Here is a 13,183-nt window from a genome sequence, read left to right on the forward strand (position 1 = left end):
GCACCAAGGGATATTAAGAAGCACCAATTAGTGATGCTTCTTGACCAAAAGGGGGACATACTGAATACAAATGATTTCTTATGGCTAAGAGATTTCAAAGTGAATCAAGAGTTATTTCCAGAGGTTATGCTTATTCACCTCTCTGAAGGATCTCACTTCTGCCACAGTAAACAATGCCTCAAGCAGGAGTGCTCCAAAGGGCTCTAGAGACATCTGGACCCAATAAGTAAGGCAGACAACCCCAGGAAATTGGCACCCCATTAGTATACCTTGAACTATATGATAACCTGTCTCCCCAAAGAGTCAGTTAGATTCATTTATAATTTCCCTACACCCCTTTTATTTGAACCTGTAATTAGCACTACACCTATTAAATTTATGTCTCAGAGGCTTAAATCTTTGGTCTGTTCATATGCCCAAATCTCAGCAGAGTTGCAGCTAAATACCTGTTCTCCAGTTCATCAAACTCACCCAGGACAACTAACAAGGAAATGAGGATGGACAGCTCCCATCCCAAAACCCGGAGTATCTGCATCTACAAGCAAGACAGTTCCATCCATCTGCCCCATGGGATCTAAGCCCCCTATCAATCAGAAACAGAGTGGGCATTATCCCCAAATCCTCAAGATTGAGGAATGAACAAACATAAGGGGGGAATGCAACTATGGACCAAATTAGACTTTTTATTATTCTAGTAATGGAAGAGCTTGTAACACTGATATAAAGGCAGTGGTCACCAGAGGTTCTGAGGGGAGGAAGAAGGAATAGGTATAAAATGTGGCATTTGAGGGGCATTGGACTGGTTCTGCATGATATTGCAGTGGCAGATACAGGCCATTATACATTTTGATAAAATCTATAAATTGTATTTGTAGTGTGTAAACCGTAATGTAAACTATAGAAAATGGTCAGCAGCAACACTTCAATATTTGTTCATCAATTTTAACACTAATGAAAGATGTTGTTAATGGGGGACGGGTGGGGTATATGGGAATCCCCTGTATTTTTTATGTAACTTTTATATAATATAAAACTTCTTTAAAAATAAAGAAAAAAAAGCATAGTAATATGAATGCATTTGTCTCCCTCAAGTAATAAAAGCCACAAGAAAACTGGAAACCAGATGATCTAGTGAATGAGCTTAATCCGTAGAAGCTGTATGGAGAGTTACTAGTTTCAAAATCAAAGGGCTTAGAATTTAAAATCATTCAAATACAGGAGAGGAGAGGGTATTAACATTCAGGTTCACAGATGAAGGCAGTACATTTTGGTGATTAATAAATCAGTGAAAAGTCTAAATGTGCAATCATCCAACAACTGGTACAAGTTAATGAGAGGGAATGGTAACTTGCTAAGGTTGGATTCTGATTGAGAAAACAGTCTTCCTGAGAAGTTTCAGGCCTGTGTTTTAAATTTCCTCGCTCTGGGCACTGCCAATCTGTAAAATGAACATAAAAGGGCCAGTGATAATCATTAAAGACATTTGGGAGACACAGATGCAAACCTTGAAAGGATAAAGGTCTTCTAACTACAATCGCGCAAAACACAAAATTACTGAACATTGAAGGATATAACATACCTGAGAGCTTGCTTCTTGCAGGGTAGCCCATATGGTCAGCAGACCTGACAAAAACAAAACATTTTAAATAAAACTGCAGGGACATTTGAATCTTACTGCCCGTTGGATGGGGTTGCTCCCGGTTGGCGTGTCCCGCGGCGCGAGAATGGAAAAGTGCTACCGCCGGTCTCGGAACTTCTGCCAAGACCGCCTTGTAAAATGAATGAAAATTAATCTGGTGACACACAGAACCTCATTGATGTCAAGTGGAATTTGGCAAAGAAGTAAAGAAGAAGGAGTTTATGGTTTTCTAAAGAAGACATTAGGAAGTAAGTGAAGAGAGGTTCTAAACTGAAACCCTGTCTTTGCAAGAAATCTGGTGCTTTAGTTGGATATGTTGCAACCCGATGTAAAAAGTTATTATCATTTTCCATGGGGCCTTCAGAGAGAATGCATTTTCCAGATTACTGGCAATTTTGGGTCATTTCGTTGGAACCATCAACCTGTTCAAATAATTACATCTAATAGTTATAGAGAGTCCTTACCATGTACCATTTGGAATTTATTGAGCCTATTCCAACATATAGTATATTACGAAGTCCTTGTTGTAAGAATGCTTGGTTTCACAGAAACGGTTTACAGTTTCAAGCAATAAACGCAGGTGTGTTTTTCTTCAGATGCACGTATGCAATAATAGTGATACATTTCAGAAAGAGATGTTGAGAATGGAAATTCATATTCCTGAAAAAGATGTGTCTTGGGAACTAGAGGAAAATGCTTATTGAGAACTTTTGCAGCACCATGAGCCTTGTGATGTCCAAGGATGTCACTGTAAAGGGCAAGAATAGAATGCACCTGACAGCAAATGAGAAATAAAACACTATCAATGTTGTGTTTCTAGTGGAACCCATTTAGACTGTTGCTCACCACAATCTTGGGAACAAAATTGGGAGTGTTTGGAATGTGGAAGCTATCAGCTACAATTCAGGGGATTTCAAAAGAAGCCAAAAAACACACTTAGCCCAATTCAAATTACATGGACATTACTGATTGTTTGTTAGAAGAGTCATCACCGAAATTACTCAGTCACCTGGAGCCCAGATCTAATGAGAACACCCCTAAAGTCCCACTGGTCTGGAAAGGAGCAAGGAATCCACCTGTTAGAAGAAGGCAAGGCAGCAAATTTAGAAGAGTTTTTAAACTGTATTAATAGAGTTAGGATTCACAATTAAAAGAAAAACTAAAAGATTATATATCAACAAAGCCAATATCTGGAATAGTGCCTTAGATAGATTCAGAAATCAAAATTTTAATCCTGTATACTCAATTGAAATAGCCTATGTAAACGAAAATGATAAATTTGGCCAAGAGCATCCTGGATCAAAACAAGAATTTCTGAGTCTTTCAATGCAGCATCTTGAAAGCTTATCATTGTTTGAAGGGTCCTTGTCAAAGAACTTGTCCCTTAATGCCCAAGATAAATACTACAACAAATATGGCTGACTTTATCTCAACAATAAATGAATGCTCTAATTACCTACAGCTTATTGGATGTCTTAGACATTAAATGATAAATATATGTTGGTACAAGACATACTTTTCTACCATGTAATTAAGAGAGCCCAAACACCCTTTGGGAGTTTTAAGCAGGGTCTGAAAACTCTTCACATTTTAGATAAAATTCTGAATTCTCCAGAAGCATTTTGCAGCATCTTCTATCATAAACCTTATAATCTTTCTGTGAAAATTCTTAGTGATCTTTTTACAGTTTACCCATTGTCTAACATAAAACTTTGGGATTTTGGAACAGTTACTTACAAGCTATTGAAAATTGTAAATCTGCAACAACAATGGAAGATATTCTTATTTTTGCAACTGGTTGCAGTTCCATTCCACCTACTGAATTTAAACTCACTCCTTCAATTGAGTGCCTGCATATGGATTTTCCTATTAGAAACAAGTGTAGTATCTCTTCCAATAACTAATACATTTAAAGAATTTCAAGAAAATATGGACTTTGCCATAAAAAAAAAAACAACACTTTAAGACTAGAAAAGGAAGAAAGTTCTCACTATGTGGGACATTAAAATGTTTCTTTGAACAAAGGTATTTCTTTTAAAGTTGCTATTGAGCCTTTCTTTTGTTTCAGAAATCTGTCCATCATCACTTTTGAACAAACTTGTCAGCTTCTGGGTCCAATAAAATTTGTATGAACATGAAGTAATGCTTTGGCCATTTAAGCTAAAAAAATTTTTGTTGAAGTGTACTAATCAAAATTGGTGAATTTTTCATTGTCTTAATATACATGCTTCATAAATTTCAATATAAATACTTACAGAATGACTGTAAAGAATTCTTGAAGCATAGTAGTATAATATGTATGGAAAAATGTTTTGCTATTTTTGTAAATTGTTAGCTGGAAGATGCCACAATGATTTTTCTCTTTTTATACAATTTTCAAATTATTTCTTATTTTCTTTAACCTAAAGCATTTTGTAGAAAAGCTAAATGGATAATTCCTCTTATATAAATCAGAGATGTATACTCTGGGCTGTATGTTTATGTGTGCTTTTCTAAAATGGCACTAAGTAGGTTGTTAAAAATGCTTGAAAATTATTGATTTATATTAAAACAGGACCATACTGCAGTTAGATTATGCATAATGGGAAATAGTATTATATAAAAAGCAAAATTGCACAATATTCTGAAAGCTACAGACATTCCTTGGCTTGAAAACACTTTAGAGGTGCATATAAAATGTATTTGAAAATATCTAAGAAAGTGTGACTTTTTTTAAAGCCTTGACTTTTTTTTTTTTTTATATCCAATGTATGGTATTAAGCCATAGTTATGACTGATCCCCAATCAGTTTAGGTATCTGAATGATCTCAGTAGATTGTCATATTGTAGGTTTGGCTATTTGACACTTATTTATTATCAGGATGTTTGTATGATAGGTAACCTGGCACCATAGCACTAGTTATTTTCTCTGGCTTTGAAGGGTATCTGTTATTACATAAACAATGTAGAAATAAAGTAAAAACAACAACAACAAATAGACAAATGAAAAATCCACACTAATCTCATCAAACAGAGATAACTACTGTGTTTGTGTATGTCCTTCTATAAATTCTTTAATAAAATATTTGTATTTCCTTTCTAACTCCTTAAAAACACCATAGATTTAAATATGAATAATTATATTAATAGGAAAAAGAAATTTAAGGCATAAGTTATAATAAAAAAGGCATAATCACAAAAGACCTGGGAAATTTTAAAAAGAATGAAGTTAGACTTCTGGAAAAAATAAATAAATAAATAAATCCTCAGAAGACAGATTTAGTACATTTGAATATGTATGTGATGAGATTACCCAGGAATGAACACAGTTAAATAGAAGACAAGGAAGAAAAGTTAACAGACCTTGAAGATAGAAGGGGAATGTCTAACATATTAATTAAAACATATGAAGAAAAGAATCCAGAGAACAGAAAAACCTGATATCAAAGATTACTACTGAGAATTTCCTATAACTGATTAAAGGTAAGGGTCCTTGACTAGGGAAACATATTTAATAAAATATAGAAAAAATTAAAAGTAAAATGTACACCTGACCACATTCAAATTAAACTGCTGAGTAAAAAGGCAAAGAACTGTTTGTAAAAATAGTCAAAGAGAATGAAACAGACTAATTTTCTTAAAAAAAGAAATTTTACCATTGCTAATATTTTAGTAGCAATAATAGAGTCCAGAATATATGGGAATAAAATTAATGTGCTAAAAGAAAATTGTTTATAATCACTATCCAGCTTAACTTTGATTCTGAAATAAGGAAAAAAAATAAAAAAACAATTTTAAATCAAGAACAAAAGAGAGAAGATATCCTCTAAGTAAAGATATACTTCATGGTAAAAGAAGTTAAATTCAGAAGGAAGAAATGTATTGCAAGAAGGAGTGGTGAGAAAGGAATGTACTGGATAGAGTGCTACATCTAAAGAAGGATTGACTATATCAGATAATAATAAAAATGATTTCTAGTTGGATGGGGCAGGGAGTAAAACTAAAATGCCAGAAATCAAATAACATATAAAAGCATTTTAATCTTTGTATTCATAGGAGAAAAGGATATAAATTACTTTAGAATTCATGTCAAATATGTATGTTATCATTTTTTAAATTTTAAATTATTTAAAAATTGTAGAATGTATAACTTCCAAGGCAGGGATGCAAAAATAAAATAAAAATTATAAGGAAAGCTTATCCAATCCAATAGGATAAAGATAACTAGAATCATAGAATAAAAATTAATTTGCCCTAAAATTTCCAGATGAAATATATATATATCTTCTTCAATATAATATGTAGGGGATATTTGGACCAAAATCCAGAGAAAGGCAGGAACCTACAGAAATAAGTAGAAGTTCACATTTGCATTTAAGGCATTAATTGAACCCAGGGAACTTAAGCTTAGATTTTATGGACTCAGAAGAATATCAGAGAACAGAGACAAAGACCAGGACGCACTTCCAAGATGGGGTATATGACAGGACACTCATTTATAAGCCTGTGGCCCCTACAGGGCTAGACATTTCAATGCAAGGTAGATCAGAAAAAAAAGCTCTGCTCCCTTGCCTTCTCCTACCAACAGGGGCCTGCAAGAAGACTGGCTATCTCAAGTTCTGTCACTATCAAGGGGGAAATGTCCAACAAAGTGAATGTACTTAATACTACTGAACTGTACACTTGAAAGTGGTTAAAATGGGAAATTTTGAGTTGTGTATATGTCTCTACAAAAAAAGTTAAAAATTAAAAAATGTTTCTCTTTGAGAACTAATAACCACAAACAGCCTTCCCTTGAATAGTTCCTCAGATTTAATTGTCTCAATTTGGTGGTGCTACCAGTCATATAGCAGGAACTACTGGAAATATTCTCTGAAAATAACCATGTTCATCCCAGGCTGAAAAGTATTCACAGTGTTAAAATTTCAAGAAGTATGGGCTCACAGCAGACAATACAAGATTCAGGTGAAAACAATGTACTATGAATAACAACCAACAGAAACAAGAGAGTAGAATCTGACCTATGAAGAATTCCAATATTAGAACTGTCAAACACAATATAAAATAAGTATTTTTTAATATATAAATATTTTTTAAAACACTGAGATAAAGTATAGTGACTAGGAGTATTTGAAAAACAAAGTAGAATGTTCTAGGAATGAATATTTTTATAACTGAAATATAATATATGATTATGATTTATAAATATATATGAAATATAATATATAGTAGAAGCAATAATAAGCTCAATAGGGTTAAAAGCAGTTTAGGTGCAGACATAATACAGTTGAATAAATTAACAGCCTGAAAGGTAGACCTGGAAATTACCCAGAAATGAAGTACCAAAAGAACAGAAAGATGGAAAATATTTTTAAAAGGAGTGTATTGAACATGGAGAAGAGAAGGAGGATGCTCAAATACAACTACCAGGGGTTTCAAATGAATAGTTGAAAATTATTGGATCAGAGAAAATGTTTTGATGAAATAATGAAGAAATGTCCAGAAATGATTAAAGGTAGCAACCCACAGAATCCAAATTCCCAATTAATCCCAAACAGAATAGATGAAAATATACTATCAAGTTAAAAAAATGGTAGATCAAAAATATGCAAATGATATCTCAAACAAGGAGTTAAAATGTTTCAAATAGTCTAAGGTTCAATGTCCTCATATTCTTCAAGAGGAGCATAAGTTATTAAGTAACTTTAGAGTTGAAAAACTTAAAAACACTTGACTTTCTATGATCAACACTAAAATGTGATTACATGAATAAAAAAATAGAAAAATCTAATAGATAATGGAGAAAGAAAAAACAGAAAAAGCAAGACAAATAGAAATCATGAAATAAAAATAGTAGAAATAATTATAAGAAATGTAGGTGGACTAAGTGCACTTGTTAAATGTGAAAGATTGCAAACTGGAATTAAACAAATCCAGTTATATACTTTATGATGACATTTCAGACAAAATAGGCTAAAGAACAAAAAGTTTGAGGAGAGGTAGAGAGGATCACTTCTTAATCAAAAGAGATTAAATACTCTGGGAAGAAAACAAAAGCAATTCTGAAATATAATGCACATAATGATAGTTTGAAGAGTATATACTGCAAAAATTGAAAGAATTATCAAACAGAATAGATAAATTCACCTCCACAGTCAACTATTTTTACACCATCTTTCAGTAATTGTTAGATCAAGCAGTCCAAAGAAAATCAGAAAGGATACAGAAAATTTGAATAATGGAATTGATGAGCTTAAACTGACAGACATATATGGAATACTGCATCCAATAACTGTAGATAAGGTTTTGGTATAATCCAAACTCGGACTTAAGGATTCCTTTTTTTTTATTAAGAGTGTTTGGAAGAGCAATGTTCATAATTTGCCATAAAAATGCTAAAACAAATGAACATTTTTTTCAGGCTCCCATGATCTAAAGTTCTACAAGGAGTATTATTGCTTGCAAATTATTAGATTCCTTTGACTGATGTCCCAATTAGATTTTTAAAAATGGGCCTTGTTAGGTTAAAATCAAGGTGTTAACAGGGCTGTTATTTTATGGAGACTCTAAGGGAACATCCATTTCCTTGCTCTTTCCAGTTTCTATAGACTGCCCACATTCCTTGGCTAGAGTCCCTGTAGCAGTTTGATATAGCTATGAATTCCAAAATTAGATATTGGATTTTGTTTGTAAACTGGTCTATACCTGGGCATGATTAAATTATGATTGCTGCTTCTCTTGAGCCACATCAGTAAGGTGTTGGTAGGTGGGGACTCACAGACAAAAGACATGGCAAAGGACAGAGTTGGGGATTTTGATGTTGGATTTTTAGGTGTTGGAATTTTGATGTTGGAAACTGGAGCTGGAGCCCAGGAAGTGTACACACAGGAGATGAACACAGATGAAAAAAGATGGCTCCTTACACATGGCAGAAGCCCTGGTCAGAGAGATGGAGCCATTTGCCTGATAGTCTACAGCTGACCTTGTGGAGTGAGCACAGCAACTAAGTCCAGAGAGATATGCAGCCCCATGAAGAGAGGAACCCTCACCCAGAGAGAAGCAAGTCCCATGAAGAGAGGAACCTAAGCCCAAATCCTGGCAGACATGGGCAGCCATCTTACTCCAACATGTGGCAAAAGACTTTGGTAAGGGAAGTAACTTAAACTTTATGGCCTGGTAACTGTAAGCTTCTACCCCCAAATAAATACCCTTTATGAAAGCCAACCAATTTCTGGTATTTTGCATCAACACTCCTTTGAATGACTAAAACAGTCCCCTTCCAACTTCAAAAACCAGCTCTAACTGATTCTTTCTCATATCCTAATACTCTCACACTGACCATTTTTCTTCCCTCTTCCATCTTCAAGAGCCCTTGTTACATCCACTGTGTTCACCCAAATAACCTAGAATAATCTCCCTATCTTAAGGTTAATTAGCAGCCATATTTCTAATGGTTACCTTAATTCCTCTTTATCATGTAATCTAATATATCCACAAATTCTAGGAATTGGAATATGGACATCTTTGGGAAGTCATTATTCTACTTACCACATGAGATATAAATATTTTTCAGCTTGAGTAGATAAAGTTAATTTGCTTTACAAAGCTTTATATATTTTTACAACTTTATAATGCTGTGTAATGTAAACTTATGAATGTGTCAAAATTTCTTGTGCATTCTGGTTATTTCATATTTTTGTGATTGTATGAAATAGTGAAATGTAACTCCTATGGTTAATCATAACACACTTTTTTTAAATTCCCCTCCCTTGTGGCTTTTTTTTTTTTTTGCATACCATCTGCTCTGTGTGCACATTTGTTGGGCATTCTTCTGTGTCTGTATTTATTTTTATTTATCCCCCCCTTGTGGCTTGTTTGCTGTCTGCTCTCTGTGTCCTTTCACTGCACTCTCTTGTGCATTTTTGCTTTTCTCCCTTTTTGTTGCATCATCTTGCTGAGTTGGCTCTCTGTGGTGCTTGTGAACTGGGTGGCACTCTGCAGTGCCCAGGCCGGTGGCACTCTGCAGCATGTGGGCGAGCCTGCCTTCCACTGAGGCCCCAGGATGTGAACCCAGGACCTCCCATATTGTAGATGGGAGCCCAGCTGATTGAGGCACAGCCAATTCCCATATACTTTTTAGTATGAATATTCATAAAGTTTAAATATATGTGTGTATTTTCTATACTATTCCATAATTTTTAAATGGAGATAAGGGAAGTTGATGCCGTATCAGCTATATGACAAAGTTGCTGCCATCTGGTCACCTAGGTGATTTTGACCACATCTAAGCTATTGGTAAATATGAACAAACAACCAGCCTATCAATTCCAGCTCATAGTACCTGGCACAACTCTGATGTTGACCTGCAGCTCTAGGACCTATATTCAAGTCTATGGAACTTACATTGAACCTATATGCTAGAGTGGAAAACTTTTTAAAAACTCTGAAGACTTAGGGTTCAATGCTGGATTAACCATGTATTAGTTATGCATTGTTTGACTCTGAGTTTACTCAATTAATCTTTTTTTACAGTAGTCAAAGCAATCTCATATAATCACTAAAGAATTAAATCAGATAACAGTCATGAAACTCTTGGAAATTATACCAAATATAAAATGAAATTTTCCAGATTTATAAATTGGTGAAAACCACTGGAAGTTGTTTTTTGTTTGTTTGTTTGTTTGTTTGTTTTTACTTTTTATCATAGTAATATATATACAACTCAACTTTTCCCATTTTAACTAATTTCAAGTATACAATTCAGTGGTATTAATTACATTCACAAACTCAAAAAGACAAATATTATATGAACTCACTTATATGAAATACCTGAAAGATTTATTTTAAGGTTTTATCAGTAAAACTTAATAATCTGATATAGGCAATCATAACTTATCAGTTATGTATAAAAAAGAGATTAGTGGGTATAAGGCAGCTGTTCAGCACATTGAATGAATATTAAGCCATTTTAAATATTAAATTCTGAAATCTGAGAGAGAATATATTTACATCAGAAATGAAACCAAAAAAAAATCACATTTCACCATTTACTCCTCCTGCTCATGTGGTAAACATCACAAATTAATTGTGGACACACCTTTAAAGAGTAATGCAAGAAATATGAAAGGAATGAGAGAAATATGATATGTCAGCAATATATAATTTGCAGCTCCAGAGTAATAATTGAATCAGGCAAGGATTATTGTGATCACCCAAACATTACTGGGGAATACACTATTTATATCTTGCCACAGTGTCATCCTACAGATAATATTTTAGTTAGGAAAAAATCATAAAACAAAAATGTGCTTCAATGAAGTGGTCACCACTTTAACCAAATGATCATAGGTAGCTTCATTTATACTGAGACAATACAGTGGTGACAGCATGAAATTCAACATCTCCTATGAAGTATTCTTTTCAAAAATTGCAACCCCAATCGAGGCAAGCCTTCAGATTAATCTTTCAGTTTACTAACAACACATGGCATAGAAAAACACATTAATGACATGGCAGAATAAGACCAATACAAGAAGGGGAATTTCTGAAAGACAACTGGCTGTGACTTCTCAAAAGTCAATATCATTTTCAAAAAAATAAAAAAGTGGGGGACTAGTCTAGATTAAATGAAACTAAAGAAGAAATTTTAATTTGGTCAGCATTTAGATAAGATTAGAGAATTAGAAGGTTATTGTCAGTTTTCTTAGGTGTGGCAAAATATTCTTATTTTAGAATATGCAAACTAAAGTATTTAAGGGTGAGGTGGTTTGATGTCTGCAACTTACTTGCAAATGGTTCACAGAGAGATGAACAGATCAGTAGATAAAATAGATATGACCAAATGATAACAAGGATACAGTTAGGAGGATAGACTTTAGAGTCATAGCTGGGTAGTGTCAAGTCCTAGATCCATCTCACTCTAGTTCTGTGGTCTTGAGAGTTTTTAAAAAGCTCTCCTTGTATTTCATTTCCTCTCTGTGCAATGAGATTCATACTGGTATCTGTTTCATAGGATTGCTTTAAGAATGAAATGAGCAAGTGCATACTAAAGCACTCAACATCAGGCCTAGGACAATAACGTTAGCTAAAATAATAATCATTAATAGTTAAAAAAACCCCAATCTTGTATTACCCTATGCCCTAACCTATGTTCTACAGTATTAATGATTTGATTAATCAGTGTCAGCAACAGAATCCAAATGCAGTCTGTGATAAAAGATAAATAAACTTGCATACCTTAAACTCTATTATCCAATATCCAATATGGAGTCAGGACTCCCGATTTTAGTTGCAAGTTATCACAGTACTTTACTGAAATATTAATTCTCAAAGTTTTGTTAGAATATCATGCACTGATGATTCAGAAGGCACTCAGGTCTTGCCATATGAAGGTTATCGCAAAAAATGTGTATTACTTTATTGCTTCACATAAATGGTATAGATGACATGGATTTCTAACTGATAATAAAAGGTGGAGAGAGATAGAACTGGAGAGAAAAAGGAAGGGAGAGATACAGGCCATGAAGATAAAATTATTTATTCTGTATGAAAAATGAGCAAACTGGAGACTGCATCAAATTACACCTGGGAACTCTGCAGAGAAGCACATTAAGATTTTATAAGCAAAACACAGGTCAAGAGAGTGGAAAACTGGATAGGCAAGTACACAGCTAATACCAACTCAAAAAAGGAAAGAAAAACATGTGATTTCAGGCAGTATTGTTCCACATGATAGCAAAATCTTAACTTATCTTGCACAAAAAGTGAGGAGAGTGTCAAAAAGCAAAATCTTTCCGTCTCTAGTGCATGTTCATTTTTTAATATTTACTGTTCAGGACATTAATTGGAGGAAATTTTCTTCATTATTAACATAGGAGCATTTTACGTGCTTCAAATCTTTAAAATATATTTTGAGAGAAGCTGATGTGACACAAGTGATAGGGTTTCTGCCTACTGTATGGGAGGGCCTGGCTTCAATTCCTGGGGCCTCCTGGTGAAAAAGAAGAGGAGAAAGCGTGCCTACGTGGTGAGCCAGTGTCTGCACAGCAAGCCGAGTGCCCTCACAAGTTACCGTGCATGTGCCTGCACAGCGAGCTGAGTGCATGAGTGGCAAGCCAAGTGCCTGCATGAGTATCTGTGTGGTGAGTCAGTGCCTGTGGGCTGAGTCAGTGCCCATGCAGTGAGCTGAGTGTCCGCACAGTGAACCAGTGCCCACACAAGTGAGTCATGTAGCAAGATGATGATGCAAAAAAAGAGAGAACGAAGGGGAGAGTCAAGGTGAAGTGCAACAGAGACCAGGAACTGAGGGGGTGTAGCTGACAGGGAAACTCCCTCCACATCAGAGGTCCCCAGAATCGAATCCTAGAGGAGAAGAAATGAGAAAAGAAGACAAAAAGAGAAATAGATACAGACGATCACACAGTGAATGGACACAGACAGCCAAAATAGCAGAGTGGGGTGAGGATGGGGAGGGGAGGGGGATAAATAAATAAATCTTAAAAAAACATATTTTAAATGTTCAAGTTACCAATTTTAATTTTAATTTTGACCTCAAAGTTAATATTT

At 34.5% G+C, this 13,183-nt stretch overlaps 1 pseudogene; it reads left to right on the forward strand.

Moving 5' to 3' along the window:
• The first annotated feature begins 1,817 nt into the window (after nucleotides 1–1,817).
• On the forward strand, nucleotides 1,818–3,645 carry LOC101419561 (G2/M phase-specific E3 ubiquitin-protein ligase pseudogene; annotated as a pseudogene).
• Nucleotides 3,646–13,183: the final 9,538 nt, after the last annotated feature.

Source organism: Dasypus novemcinctus, chromosome 29 (assembly GCF_030445035.2).
Source record: "Dasypus novemcinctus isolate mDasNov1 chromosome 29, mDasNov1.1.hap2, whole genome shotgun sequence".
Classification (NCBI taxonomy): Eukaryota; Metazoa; Chordata; class Mammalia; order Cingulata; family Dasypodidae; genus Dasypus; species Dasypus novemcinctus.